Genomic DNA, 14,621 nt, shown 5'->3' with positions numbered 1-14,621 from the left:
ATTAAACATACTTTTTATTTTTAAAAAAGCTTATATTGAGTGAAATGGCATAAATTATTTTTGAATCAATCATGTAGATTTAAGTAAACAATAATAAATTTGTGCGAATGTAATTTTTTGTTTTGTTTAGCGTATCTTTCATGCATTAGTATTCTCAGTGCTTTATGGTGCGGTATGATTCAATCACTTTTTTTTTTACCACTAGAAGGAATGCTATCTTGGAGAAGGTTTCCATGGTGTCTTTTCAAAAGCAATTATTTACAAAGAGTTGCTCGAGTCTCAATTTAGAAACACCACGTCCAGCTGATTGTCTCGTCAAAGCGTTATTTCCGTTACAAAGTCCCTGCCTCTATTCAACTGAAACTGTGAGCTAGTGGCGCCATCTGTTAAAAGGTCTCCCCTCTTCAGCTGCCCATTCAGAAGCCAGCCGCTGTCACGAGACTTAGCAAAACGACTCGGGCACTTTAGCGTGTCCTTGAATTGAGGTGCCTTAAGGAATCCTAAATGCGAGATCAACAAATGTGTTTGGCTTCAGTTTGTACTTCAAGACATTATGAGTTATAATGTGGAGGGCGTAGAATTGACCCGATAGTGAAAAAAAAAAACCCCGTAAACTGTAGGCCACAGAAACAGATGACCTTTACATCATCTGCTTTATAGACCTTTATAGGTCTGATAGGGAAACTAAACAATAAATTGGGGGTATATGAGATGTCCACGGGGGTCTACGATAATAGATTTCATTTAAGCAGGTCGTGGCTTTAATTTTTACAGCCCATTAATGTAATTCTTTCATGCACTACTAAATGACTTATACCTAAGATAATTTAGTGAATTTATGCTGCTATTCAAACGAAAAACTGCTGTATTTCATTTCAATACTTATTTAAATAGCTTAATTTTCTTTACATGTAACTAATGTTTAATAACAAGAATGTTGACTGTACAGCGATTATTTAAAAATTGGGATTCATTCCTTTCTTGTCAAACAAGCGGTTGCCTAAGTGCTTTTTTATGATGACATGAAACCAATTACGCTGGAGGAGCATTTGAGACGATTCCACCCTGACAAAACAAAGATTTGAAAAACTTTCGAACACTCAAAGATAAAGTGCAAAATAGATCCACAAAATCTTTCTTCAAACTCATATAGAGAAGATGATAATTTGTAAGCGTCTGACAAGTTTTCTTTACTTATAGCTAAATACGGGAAACACTATAGGTAAAATATTGATTTAACCAGCTGTTGCAGTATAAAAAAACTATTTTACACAGACCTTTAAGCAACAATACAATTCAAGGTCACATCGGTAAAGTTACAAAATTAAATGCATGGTATGTTCTTCTTCGCAAACGACATATATACAGTTTGTAATCATCGGCGTCACAGACTCTAATACGGTGTATGGCTGTGTGCTAACGTTTTGTAATAAAACTGCACAGTTTTCTTACTTCGACTAAAACATTTCAATGTCTCAAAGCGAGTGCATCAGATATAATTGACTATTTTTAGTTTAATGGATTATTTTTTAGGCCAATGATGTCGAACTTACGGCCTGCGAGACATATATGGCCCGCAATGTGTCACTATCCGGCCCCTCTTAACTTCTGACCTCACTATATCCACCTTCATCTTTACTTAAATCCTGGTCTCTTGAACCTTTGGGGCACCGCACATGATCTGTCCACTGTCGACCATCTTTCTCCATTCCATCCTTTTATTGTTTTGTCTTGGATAGATTTTTTTGTCACTGACAAGCCGTCCATTATTTTATGTTGTCTTCCCATCGATTTTTCTGTCTTCCTCTTTTTTTTTCTTGAACAGTTTCCTGAAGGAAGGTCTTTGATAGTCTTGAGGACCTTGTGATATGGCTTTATTCGACTGGAACTGTTGTTGTTTTTTGTGTTAACAAAGCTTATATCAACTAACTCTGCCTCTCTGTCTGTGTTGTAAAAAGTGTGTAGAAGTTATTTCTTCCACACCTAGTCTCAGATCTAGTTGAAACTTTGCACAATAATTCATTGGCATAGACAAGATATGAATCAATTTTTTTTTAAATTAACAAATTAGTCAATTATTTACTGGTGATTTATTATTTTGTTTGATACCAACAAAGGGAAATTAGTATTCACAGATATGGCTAAATATGTAGGATCTGGTCCCCTTCCATAATTGTACACGTTATGCTCCGAAACCCATCCTCAGATCAAGTGGACACTTGCAACAATTATTTATGGCACCTAAATAAATAGGAAGCAATTTAAAAATTCACCAATTCATTATTAGCTTCCCCCCGAAAGGTGAACAGACACTATTAGTTGTGTGTGGTCTGTCTGTCCGTCCGTCAGTCCGTTTCGTTTATATCTCAAAGAATAGAAATATATATTGAAATCCGATATCATGAAACAGGACTAGCTCTAACTATAGCGGGGCCCTATGCGATGCGGATGGCGTGGGGCCTAGTCTGGGTAGGGATAAGATATTTATATATAAGAATATTAAGATTTTGTGTTATAAAATATATTCCTGTCTTTGCACTGCATTTTTATTAAATAAAAGCTGACAATGCCTTTTTTTAAAATCGGAATGGCGTTTTTCGTATTCAATGACAACCCAAAATGACAATTTGTCTAATTTTAAGGATATTTTTATAAGTTTTCAGGAGATTTTAATAATTTCAGGAGATTCCTGGGACATTTTTGTATATTTTGCAATTTCAGGAGATTTCCAGGAACTTCTGGAAAATCAGAAACTGGTTTAAGCTATTTAATAATTTACACCTAGAATTATAGGAGGACGAATGAAATTGCCGAGCCTACTGCACCTGCATTGGTTTCAGTGGCCTAAGGGCGGGCCTGTCGTGATATTTTAGTTACAGCTACTTTTTTATTTTCTGAAAGCGAAAAGTTTAATTTATTTTATTATTATTATTATTATTACAAATTAACTATGCAATTATTTTTTTTTCATAAAATACACAATTTTTACAAATATTCACTATTAATAGTAACACTACACGGAAGACTATTTAGTATAGAAGGAGAGATTTCTGCATATTTTCAAAACATTTATGGTCTTAGAAGTTTTTTTATTATGCTTAAAATAAATTTTTACTACTAAATTCTGCGAATGATTTCTAATGCTAATTAAAAATTCATCTTTTAAAACTAATATGAAACAATGAGCTTTTGGAAGAATTCGTCTAACGTCTGTATCTAGACAGGTCTCTTGGACTCAATTTACAAAGATAATGTAAGAAAAAATTTAACAGACTGGGTTAAATGGTATTCAGCTCCAAATTTAGACGGCAATCATCATTCTAAAAGGCAATCCAGATCACGTGTTTCGCTCGCGAGCGCGAGGCCCGTTAAAAAAAAAGTGAGCGGGTTTAAAGAATGTGTGTGTGAGTGTTCGTGCGAATGTGCGTGGGGAAGTAGAAATAAATGGGAGGGTGTGTGTATGGGGGGGGGCAGTTTCTGATACTCACCTTGTGAAGGGCTATCAGTGACTTCCGTTTGTCATGGGCCGTAATGAACAATATTCATGACGTCGTTAGAGATAGTATCTATGACGTCTTAGATAATGGTGGTGCCCGCGGCCCAGATGTTTTATGGTAGACCCACAGAAACACAGGTGATGGTAGACTCTATAACTCTCTTTTTATTGGACGACGTGGCGCGTGCTTTCTATACATTAAAAAGGAGGGCTTGAAAAAGGAAACAGAAAATGATATTCTTCTATCAATCTATAAATATAGTTTCAAAGAGAAAACAAAGACAGTGATTGCTGAAACATAATTAAGGAATAGCAGAAAATTATTGCAGCATTAGAAGACCAAAAGTTGCGGCATTATTAGAACTTCATGGCCTCATAAGAAAATCGGACTAGAATTAGTAAACGATAGCAATTGTTAATCTAAAAACAACAAGATTACAAAGAGAGTTTGTGTTATCACACAATCTCAGAGGTGGCCCCCGTGGGACCTGCCCATTGATAAGAAATAGTAAAGCCATGATCTTCTTTTTCTTGAAAAAAAGTAATATCGCAAAGAAATGACAAAGGAAACGTTTTGAAATGTATATGGGAATTTTTCAAACTGTTAATAGTGACGCACCACTAGATCATTGCGTTGCCCACCCCGTGTTGCCTGGGGCTATAGACACTTTCGACACATCCAATGTTACCGGTAGTCCGCGCGCTCATTATACAGCGGATAGCACGATGTCACGGGATGTAGTTTGGACATCCTTTAAAAAATCACCTTCGCACACCTTGTCAGCACCTAACCTAACGTTTTGGGCATTTTCATTGAGTTTCAATTTTAAAAAATCTAGTTCTCTCTTTATATATATAACGTGATATTAAGAATGTTCGGGTACCTAGCAACTGTCACAAATGAAAATTAAAGTGTGAGCTTTTGCAAAAGTTCATATTTTTTCCATTGAGGGGTGTCCTTAGTGCAGACCGCACCCCCAGCACTCCCATAATTATGCCACTGAACTATTTAAAAAAAAATGTAACTCAGAAGATGTGCTGGTGTTTAAAAAATATCTATTATCGATAATGAGATTTTTTTCGACGATTTCAAAAGGAATTGAATGTAATATACTTTAAACATCGATTTTTATTTAAAAAATCCTTTAGCATTACTATGTTTTTCATAAAAATACAGAGCATCATATTTTCGTTTATGAGTTTTTTGCGATGTTTTGGCAAGATAATTAAATATAATATGAGAAAGAAGAGCATTTTAACTGTAATTTGGCTTTTACTTTATTTTCATAAAAAATCCGGAACTACTTTTTGGCTAAATCAAATGTAATTTAAATCATTTAGCAATTACGAAACATTGGATTAACTTTTATTTTAATTTTTAAAAATCCCGTAACAACCTATTATCGATTGAACGGGTGTTTTAATTATTTGTTTGGGTAAATGCAAAAAAATAAATAAATAAAATAACATAAAAGAAAAGAATAAATAAATGTTTAACTCAGATGAGAGATTTTAAACAATCGTTTAGCTTTGATATGTTTTTAATTAAAAATGTAAACCATCATTTAGAATTGATATTTAATTGAATTTAATAACATATCTGGAACAACATGTTATCAATAATGAGATTTATCCACGTTTTGGTAAGAAAATTAAATGTAATATGTTAGGACAGCAATTTCAAGCTAACCTTTGACTTTCATGTGTTTTTTAATCTAAAAATCTGGAAATCCTATTTTCAATATTGAGATTTTAAAATTATATTACACTTGATTTTTTATAAAAATGGCATATTTTTTTAATAGAATTTTATTTTTGATTATAGACATGACAGGCCAACAGACAGACAGACAAAACGAGCACAGTTAATATCGACTTTTACATTTACATGGTTGCTATAAATAAAAACAATCAGAAAATAATATGGGATCGTTTATAGTTTGTTGTCGGCTGTATAGCATATCATTGCCGAGGATAACACACCACTGCACGAAACTCGTTGCATAAAAAGTCAATTATAAAAAAAACGCATTCTTAGCTTTTAAAAACTAAAATTGTTTTTATTATTCTTTTTTAGTACCTTGTGTAACAGAAAACACAGAATTAATTAATATTCCTATTAAATATTTTAAATTTTTTCTCATTTTACAAATATTTTGGAATACATGGTAAAAATTGTTTGAGTAATTAAACAAAAGTCTTCGCGAATACTTTCAATGTCTTCTAATTCTGCGCGGATCTTTTAATGTTAACAGGTCTTCTAGTGCAAGTCTTCTAGTGCAAGTCTTCTAGTACAAGTCTTCTAGTACAAGTCTTCTAGTGCAAGTCTTTGTGACGAGATGTTAATTAGTTAATATTTGGCTTGTTTATTTATGTCTAGGGGAAATTTTATTAATTTTATCCCGCTCACACATAAGATTTTGTACAGGCACACCGCAACTAACAGTAAGAACAGACCAATATTATAAGTTCATAAATAAGAATAATTTAATGAATGAAAGTTTACAAAGGAAAGTGATCAAATAAAATTATAATTAAGAAAATAAAAGAAGTAAAGGTGCTAATATCTAAAATAACTGCTCATCATGGATTGCTAATTATTGAGTGATTGGAGGAGAAGAATGTTCCTATGTCTGCTACTTATTTTTCTTAGCTGCTAGCCCTTGGGTCGTCTTCTGGTGGTCGTAGGACTGGCACTCAGAAGGATGAGTCATCCGGCTCAGTCTTAGGACGTCGGCTCGGGATATCCCTATGCTGTAGGCAAGCTGGCTCTATAGGTGAGGCCGCTGCCTGTTTAACAATAGAGATGGTTGGTGCTGCAAACTAAGTTGTAGTGGGACGATCTCTCAGCTGTGATCTCTAGCTCGTAGAGAGCCGTGCTAACTCAACACCAGTTTATCTTCTGCAGCGAAGGTTGCTCTAATCTGTCGGCATTGGGCAATAACTACTGGGCAGTGGACAGTTTGGGCCAGGTACTGGGCAGATGATACTGGGCAGTATAGGGCACTGTGGACACTGGGCAATATGTTAGGGCCAAGGACAGTAGGCAATGCCTTCTTGCTAACAGGTATATGATTGGGGGGGGGGTGTATCTGGTGTGGTCTGCCTCGGTTACAGCTTTCTGTGGAGATCTGGTAGTTGTAGCAATCGTGTGTAGCAATTGGGGTTAGCAATCGGGGGTAGCAACCAGGCTGGGGATAAGACAGACAATTAGGAACCTTCTAAAGGCATTGAGTAGGGATTCCCATATGCCTTGCAATCATTCAGATGTAGGCATTGGTATCAATCCCAATAAGGCATTTAAGACAATTATGTATAAAACTTTAAAGTACGTATACAACTCAATAACAAAGGATATAAGTAAGATAACCACAATAAATGTGCTATAGTACAATGTAGGATGATACTTGTCAAGATTCATCCAATAAGTTTGATTACGACGATGAGTAATCAGTTACAGTAAAATGGGGAATGAGCATATTATATACTAAAGGATAAGATGAAAATAAAATATTAGGGATATGACAACAGTAATAAGTGTTTGATATAGTTAATCAAAATTACATTCATCCAAGGAACTATAAGTTCACAAGGGTGGGAGACATAATAACATGCATGAGGGATATACAATAGAAATGTGAAATAACTAATTTCACATGGGCTCTGTAAGTTTAGAGCACTGTGATCCAAGTTCTTAGACAGTACTTAGATTCACGAAAGGTTATTGTTTACATCCATCACTAAAAAAACAGGAATGGATGAAACATAACAAATTAAATATAATAACTATAGTTTCAAATGTAGACAACCATAGCGGCATTAATAATACTATATGAAGATATAGTATTATGAAGATATAGCACTGACATAAAATAGTGCAATATACATACATAATAAAGTTATAATGTAATGACGGGGAACGTGGTTGTGTACTAATGTGTACTCACACATTCCTATAAGATAAAATGAGTATAGTAAAATGTTTACACTTACCCGTTTGTCCCTAATGAAATCTCACAACTAAGCTTCCTAACAGAGGAGACTGTATGAATCCTAGCGGGCCTAATTTGGAATGCTTTGGTCTCTCTCTATATATAGATGGGACTTTTCGTTTAACGGGTGGGGAAGAAAGCTAGCTGATTTTCTCACATGTATCGATGTACCGGAGATGTCAGGCGTCAGGTCAGATTTATGGTCAATATTCGTTGCCTACCGTGAGAGTAAAGTCTTAAGCGAATATGTATCTGTCCAGCCCGAGTGCAATGCTATTCTTAGAGCGATGCGTATCCTGCGGGGGGGGGGGGGGATAGGTGTGAAAAGTTATTAGGCCGCGGAGCGACTTGTGTGCTGGTCACCTGTCCAGCGGTCAATACTTAAAAGTTAGCCCTGGAGAGGCTAGTTAATGTTTTACGTCGAGATTCGTCCCGTGAGAAACGTGCGAGGGGGGATAAATCCTACAATAAATTAGTTATGGGTGGACAAGAAAATAATCGTTTAAGTTAAAAATTAAGTTTCTCACGGTTTGCTGGGAAAAACTAAAATGAACTTATGTATGCAAGTTTCGTATCGTCACAGTCTTCTAGTGCAAGTCTTCTAGTGCAAGTCTTCTAGTGCAAGTCTTCTAGTACAAGTCTTCTAGTGCAAGTCTTCTAGTGCAAGTCTTCTAGTACAAGTCTTCTAGTGCAAGTCTTCTAGTGCAAGTCTTCTAGTACAAGTCTTCTAGTGCAAGTCTTCTAGTACAAGTCTTCTAGTGCAAGTCTTCTAGTACAAGTCTTCTAGTACAAGTCTTCTAGTGCAAGTCTTCTAGTACAAGTCTTCTAGTGCAAGTCTTCTAGTACAAGTCTTCTAGTGCAAGTCTTCTAGTGCAAGTCTTCTAGTACAAGTCTTCTAGTAAAAGTCTTCTAGTGCAAGTCTTCTAGTACAAGTCTTCTAGTGCAAGTCTTCTAGTACAAGTCTTCTAGTGCAAGTCTTCTAGTGCAAGTCTTCTAGTGCAAGTCTTCTAGTACAAGTCTTCTAGTGCAAGTCTTCTAGTACAAGTCTTCTAGTACAAGTCTTCTAGTGCAAGTCTTCTAGTACAAGTCTTCTAGTGCAAGTCTTCTAGTACAAGTCTTCTAGTGCAAGTCTTCTAGTGCAAGTCTTCTAGTACAAGTCTTCTAGTACAAGTCTTCTAGTGCAAGTCTTCTAGTACAAGTCTTCTAGTGCAAGTCTTCTAGTGCAAGTCTTCTAGTACAAGTCTTCTAGTACAAGTCTTCTAGTGCAAGTCTTCTAGTGCAAGTCTTCTAGTACAAGTCTTCTAGTACAAGTCTTCTAGTGCAAGTCTTCTAGTGCAAGTCTTCTAGTGCAAGTCTTCTAGTACAAGTCTTCTAGTGCAAGTCTTCTAGTACAAGTCTTCTAGTACAAGTCTTCTAGTGCAAGTCTTCTAGTGCAAGTCTTCTAGTGCAAGTCTACTAGTACAAGTCTTCTAGTGCAAGTCTTCTAGTGCAAGTCTTCTAGTACAAGTCTTCTAGTGCAAGTCTTCTAGTGCAAGTCTTCTAGTACAAGTCTTCTAGTACAAGTCTTCTAGTGCAAGTCTTCTAGTGCAAGTCTTCTAGTACAAGTCTTCTAGTGCAAGTCTTCTAGTGCAAGTCTTCTAGTGCAAGTCTTCTAGTACAAGTCTTCTAGTACAAGTCTTCTAGTACAAGTCTTCTAGTACAAGTCTTCTAGTACAAGTCTTCTAGTACAAGTCTTCTAGTGCAAGTCTTCTAGTGCAAGTCTTCTAGTACAAGTCTTCTAGTGCAAGTCTTCTAGTGCAAGTCTTCTTGTACACGTCTTCTAGTGCAAGTCTTCTAGTGCAAGTCTTCTAGTACAAGTCTTCTAGTACAAGTCTTCTAGTACATGTCTTCTAGTGCAAGTCTTCTAGTGCAAGTCTTCTAGTACAAGTCTTCTAGTACAAGTCTTCTAGTGCAAGTCTTCTAGTACAAGTCTTCTAGTGCAAGTCTTCTAGTACAAGTCTTCTAGTGCAAGTCTTCTAGTGCAAGTCTTCTAGTGCAGGTCTTCTAGTGCAAGTCTTCTAGTGCAAGTGCAATATCACCAACAATACTCCATCATCAAATCTGCTTGTTAGGGCAGATCATATAAATAACATAGTTCTCTTTAGAATCGAGACAAACCACTGGCGTTTAATTTTTTTGTTTTTAGAATCTTATCTTTTTTAACCATTAAAAAAAAATTTTAGTTGTATAAATAAAGAAAACTTTTACCTAGGCGTATGGTTGTTGTCTTTTTTTAATTAATTTTTTTTACATATTTTCTTGTTGAATAAACATTTTTCTCAAATGACAAAGAGCTGATTTGAAGTACTCACGTAATCATTATTTATTTTTCCACTCCCACTCCCTGCCTTTTATGTATTACAATCAGTGATGCGAATACTCCACCGCTGCATTTCATTTAAATGACTCCCAAAGACCGGACAGATGAAGGTTGTTGTTTTTTTAAGTGGTAAAGCTCTTGCAGGCTTGAGTTCAAATCCTGGTGTAGACTGAGATTTTGAACGTTTGTAATTGGACGCCTGACAAACATTAAAGACGTAAGGGCGGTGGGCCGTTGAACTGGTCACATGACGTCCTATTGAACCGTTGGTCATTGAAAAAGATGAGTTCACATCATCTGCCCCCCCCCCCCCTAAGATCGCATGGTCTGAAAAAGGGGTTACTTTTATATTCTATATAAGTACAAGTTAAGTCCCCTTTCAGACGACACGGTCTATGGGGAAGATGATGTAAAGGTCATGTGTTTCCGTGGCCCACGATTACCAGATGGTGTCATTTTGAGGGCATAACTACCAACCGCCAATACTGTTGCCCAACTAATGTCAGGTACCCTTAACTCTTTCTCTCCTAATCGACGATACCATCGTCGATTTGACCTCATTAAATTAAATTAATGTTTAATTTTATAAACCTGATTTTGTGTTGTATAATAAAAGCGTACATTTCCCTTTAATTCTATACCAAATTCAAAATTTTCTGATAACAAAAAACAAAACTATTGAAGCTTTATCATAACAGGTGAGTGAAATAGTAAGGAACAAAATTAAGAATATCTTCGAAACGTGGACAAATAATAACGGAGAGAAAGGGTTAAGATCCCAAAATTAAAAATCCCAGTTTTCACCAGGATTCAAGCCGGGCATAGGGTTCCGAAGCCAAGCACTTTACCACTCAGCCACCACACTTCCATATTCTATCAATGTGTTGATAGCAAGGAAGTTCTACCATCAGTTTCATTGAGTGCTATCTTTCTGCTTAAATGTTTTATAGTTTCGAGTTCACCCCCATCACTGTCCTCTAATTCACGTTTTATGCAAAGTGGTTGGTTCAGTGCCTTTCTAAATATTTTCCTTGTAGCAATGCCCAGGCAGGCATGTCATGTGAAGCACGACCCAGAGACGTATGTTTGGGATAAAGTCTCCTTCGGTGCAGACGTGGCTTGTAGCAATGTGAGCGATCTGTGCTACACCTGTAGAGAGTAGCAGATGGTTTATGTTCCCCTCTCCTCACGTTGTAACACCTGTAATCTAGACCTAGAAGGTAGTAGTATACACTGCGTTGTTTTGTTTTTACAAACATATTTAAATGCAAAGGGTATACTATCAATTTGTTCAAACACTCATAATAGTCAAAACATGGTCAAAACCGCAAGCCAAATACTCATAACTACAAAAAAAGAATTTAATTAATTAAGTTTCAATATAGCGGTAGTATTACTAGTTAGCTTAGTTGTTAGAGCATCGCTTTAACAACGCAGATTTCTTTGTTCGATCCCCATTTTGACCATTTCTTTTAAAAATCAGATTAAAATCATATTAAAATAAAAATTAAAAATGCATGATAACACATTTCATTAATTATTGAATTACAAAAAAAATTCTTTAGAAAGGCTCCTTGCGATAATGAAGCCTTACAAGAAATGAATAGAAAGAGAGATTATAAACCACCAACGCTTTCTTTTAAGTAAGAATTTATATTTTATTTATGTATTTATATCTTTTGTGGAAATTGTGGTCCAAACCCATTGCACGCTGTATAGACGCCACCGTTTAGCATTACACCGAAGGTTTTATTGTTATCTCATTGTATGTGCGTTATAGAAATGCGTTCACAAGACTCTTGACTCTACGCCATCGAATGCTAAGGATTATCTACATTTTTAACTTCATTTTTGAGGGAAAATCTCTAAAGTATAAGATAAGATAAGAGTAAATGAAGTTAAACTTCTTTCTTTTCTCGGCTTTGAGTTAATCAATGATTTTTAACTGTAAAGGAACTTAAGGAAGGAATCTATTTTTTTTTTTAATCTAATTGACAGTGAACATTGCCTTAAGCGTCATTTCTTTTTAATTGATAAACTTTTTTTTCATTCCTCTCTGTATGTATGTATGTATGTATGTATGTATGTATGTATGTATGTATGTATGTATGTATGTATGTATGTATGTATGTGTGTGTGTGTGTGTGTGAATGTGTGTGTGTGTGTGTATGGAAAAGTTTTTAAGATTAAATGCTTATGAAGGGGCGTCACCTCCTTGCTATAGGCCCACTCTCATTACTGCATGCCTTTCTTTCGGTGGCGTAGCTGTCAAGCAGGAGAGATACGGAAGTCTGGACCTCCCACACATCATAAACACGCTTTTAGAAAAAATCAAATTCATTTTCTTGAAGGCGTATTAGGGCAACAATCTGAATTTATTAGTGATTGTTCCCTCCACCCACTACTATCACTCATCAAGTAACAGGACGTTAGCTACGCCACTGTGCCTCCCACTAGCACCCTGTCAAACAATGTTGCTGTTCGTCCCAGGTACACGAGGGTAAAGGATTGTTGAAAGGTACGAGTGTTAAGACAATCAACACTCTCCGCCCCCTCCCCCCTCTCAATATCCTTTTGACATCGGTAATCCATTGGCATCCATGTTGTGCTCATACCATCTTCTCCTTCTCCTACTCCATCACGCCCCCCCCCCCCCCAGAGCCCGTCCAACTTACGCCTTGGTCGCCGCCAACTAATCGTACGGTTTAAAACAGAATTCATGGGTGGCCCCCCTGAATGTAGCAGGCAGCCATTCCAGTTATCCCATAAACTATCTAAACGCACAGGTGGTCGACCCCCTTTTTTTTTTGTGTGTGTACGAGGTTGTTTTTTAATCATTCACCTCTTCTGACGTCACATTGAATCACTTCCCGCTCTTTACCACAATCCCATAATTTTAAAACAACATGAAACAAAACAAATGCTCAGTAAATCTGGGACGTAGAAGCGAGAGCCGCCAAGAATTCCTAGAACAAAATATGAAGTCATACTCTTGTCCTCTACACCTTTGGCTTGTTGGAGCCTTCATTCTGTTCTCTTGACTTGCAGGGGGGAAATCCCTCTAAGTGACACGTCCGTAAATCGGCTATAAAAACAAAACAAAACAAAAAAAACATCACGCTTTAAGGGCAGTGCTGAGGCATGGTGGCAGAGGGGTTCAAAAGAGCCCGGATCAAGAGGCGCCACGTGGCGGATCTGGAATGTATCTGTAATGTGATGACGGGATGTCAGCGAGATCGAGACTCACTGTTCGGTTCTAGAAAGTATTTTATTAGAGAGGGGGGGGGGAATGGCTAACACGAGGACCGAGGTGAAATGTTCAGTTTGTAGATATTGTTTTTGGAGTGCATGTAAAAAGGAAATGTATTATATTAATTGTGTCCATTGAGGTGAGGTAATCATTGAGGTGAGGTAATCATTGAGGTGAGGTAATCATTGAGGTGAGGTAATCATTGAGGTGAGGTAATCATTGAGGTGAGGTAATCATTGAGGTGAGGTAATCATTGAGGTGAGGTAATCATTGAGGTGAGGTAATCATTGAGGTGAGGTAATCATTGAGGTGAGGTAATCATTGAGGTGAGGTAATCCTGTCAATAGTAAGCTTTTTTTTTGTTGTTGTTGTTGTTGGTATATCCGGTGTACGGAATTCGGAAGTATTAATGAAGGAAGTATTTGGATAGACCCTACACTATAGAATATTAATGAACGAAGTATTTGGATAGACCCTACACTATAGAATATTAATGAACGAAGTATTTGGATAGACCCTACACTATAGAATATTAATGAACGAAGTATTTGGATAGACCCTACACTATAGAATATTAATGAACGAAGTATTTGGATAGACCCTACACTATAGAATATTAATAAACGAAGTATTTGGATAGACCCTACACTATAGAATATTAATGAACGAAGTATTTGGATAGACCCTACACTATAGAATATTAATGAACGAAGTATTTGGATAGACCCTACACATTAGAATATTAATGAACCAAGTATTTGGATAGACCCTACACTATAGAATATTAATGAACGAAGTATTTGGATAGACCCTACACTATAGAATATTAATGAAGGAAGTATTTGGATAGACCCTACACTATAGAATATTAATGAACGAAGTATTTGGATAGACCCTACACTATAGAATATTAATGAACGAAGTATTAGGATAGACCCTACACTATAGAATATTAATGAACGAAGTATTTGGATAGACCCTACACTCATTTCTGCGGGCTTCTGATCTGAGTGTTGACTCACATTGCTACACACATTCCAGTCGTAGCACTACATCCTTGTATCACTTTTCGGCAACTGTATTCTTTCAATAGAATGCCCTGAACATTGGATGGCTGCCTAACAGTGGCTGGTCGTGAGGTATGTGATCTGGACTGTCGTCGGGTCGTCTCGCGTTCATAGACTGTCCGCTGCCATTCCCCGTCATCCTGCGGGAGACTTGGGTAATTAATACATTTTTACCAACTGCTAATTTAACACGGATTCAGTATATATCAAACAAAATTTCTACTAAAGATCAAATGAATTGAGGAATTACTTTTGAGCTATTGGAATGAAATAAAAATCAATTTAGTATCCCGTATTACCGTCACAAACTTGGAAGAAGGACCATTTGTACAAATTTGTCCTAGCATAAGGAACAAGGAATGTGCCCTTTATCTTTGTGTCTTTCTGAGTATTTTTATTAGGTTTTTTTTTTTTAATTATTATTTGAAGTGTTTTATATATAATTGCTACTTTACTT

This window comes from Biomphalaria glabrata, chromosome 8, assembly GCF_947242115.1.
Source record: "Biomphalaria glabrata chromosome 8, xgBioGlab47.1, whole genome shotgun sequence".
Taxonomy (NCBI): Eukaryota; Metazoa; Mollusca; class Gastropoda; family Planorbidae; genus Biomphalaria; species Biomphalaria glabrata.
Note: the sequence above shows the minus strand (reverse complement) of the source record.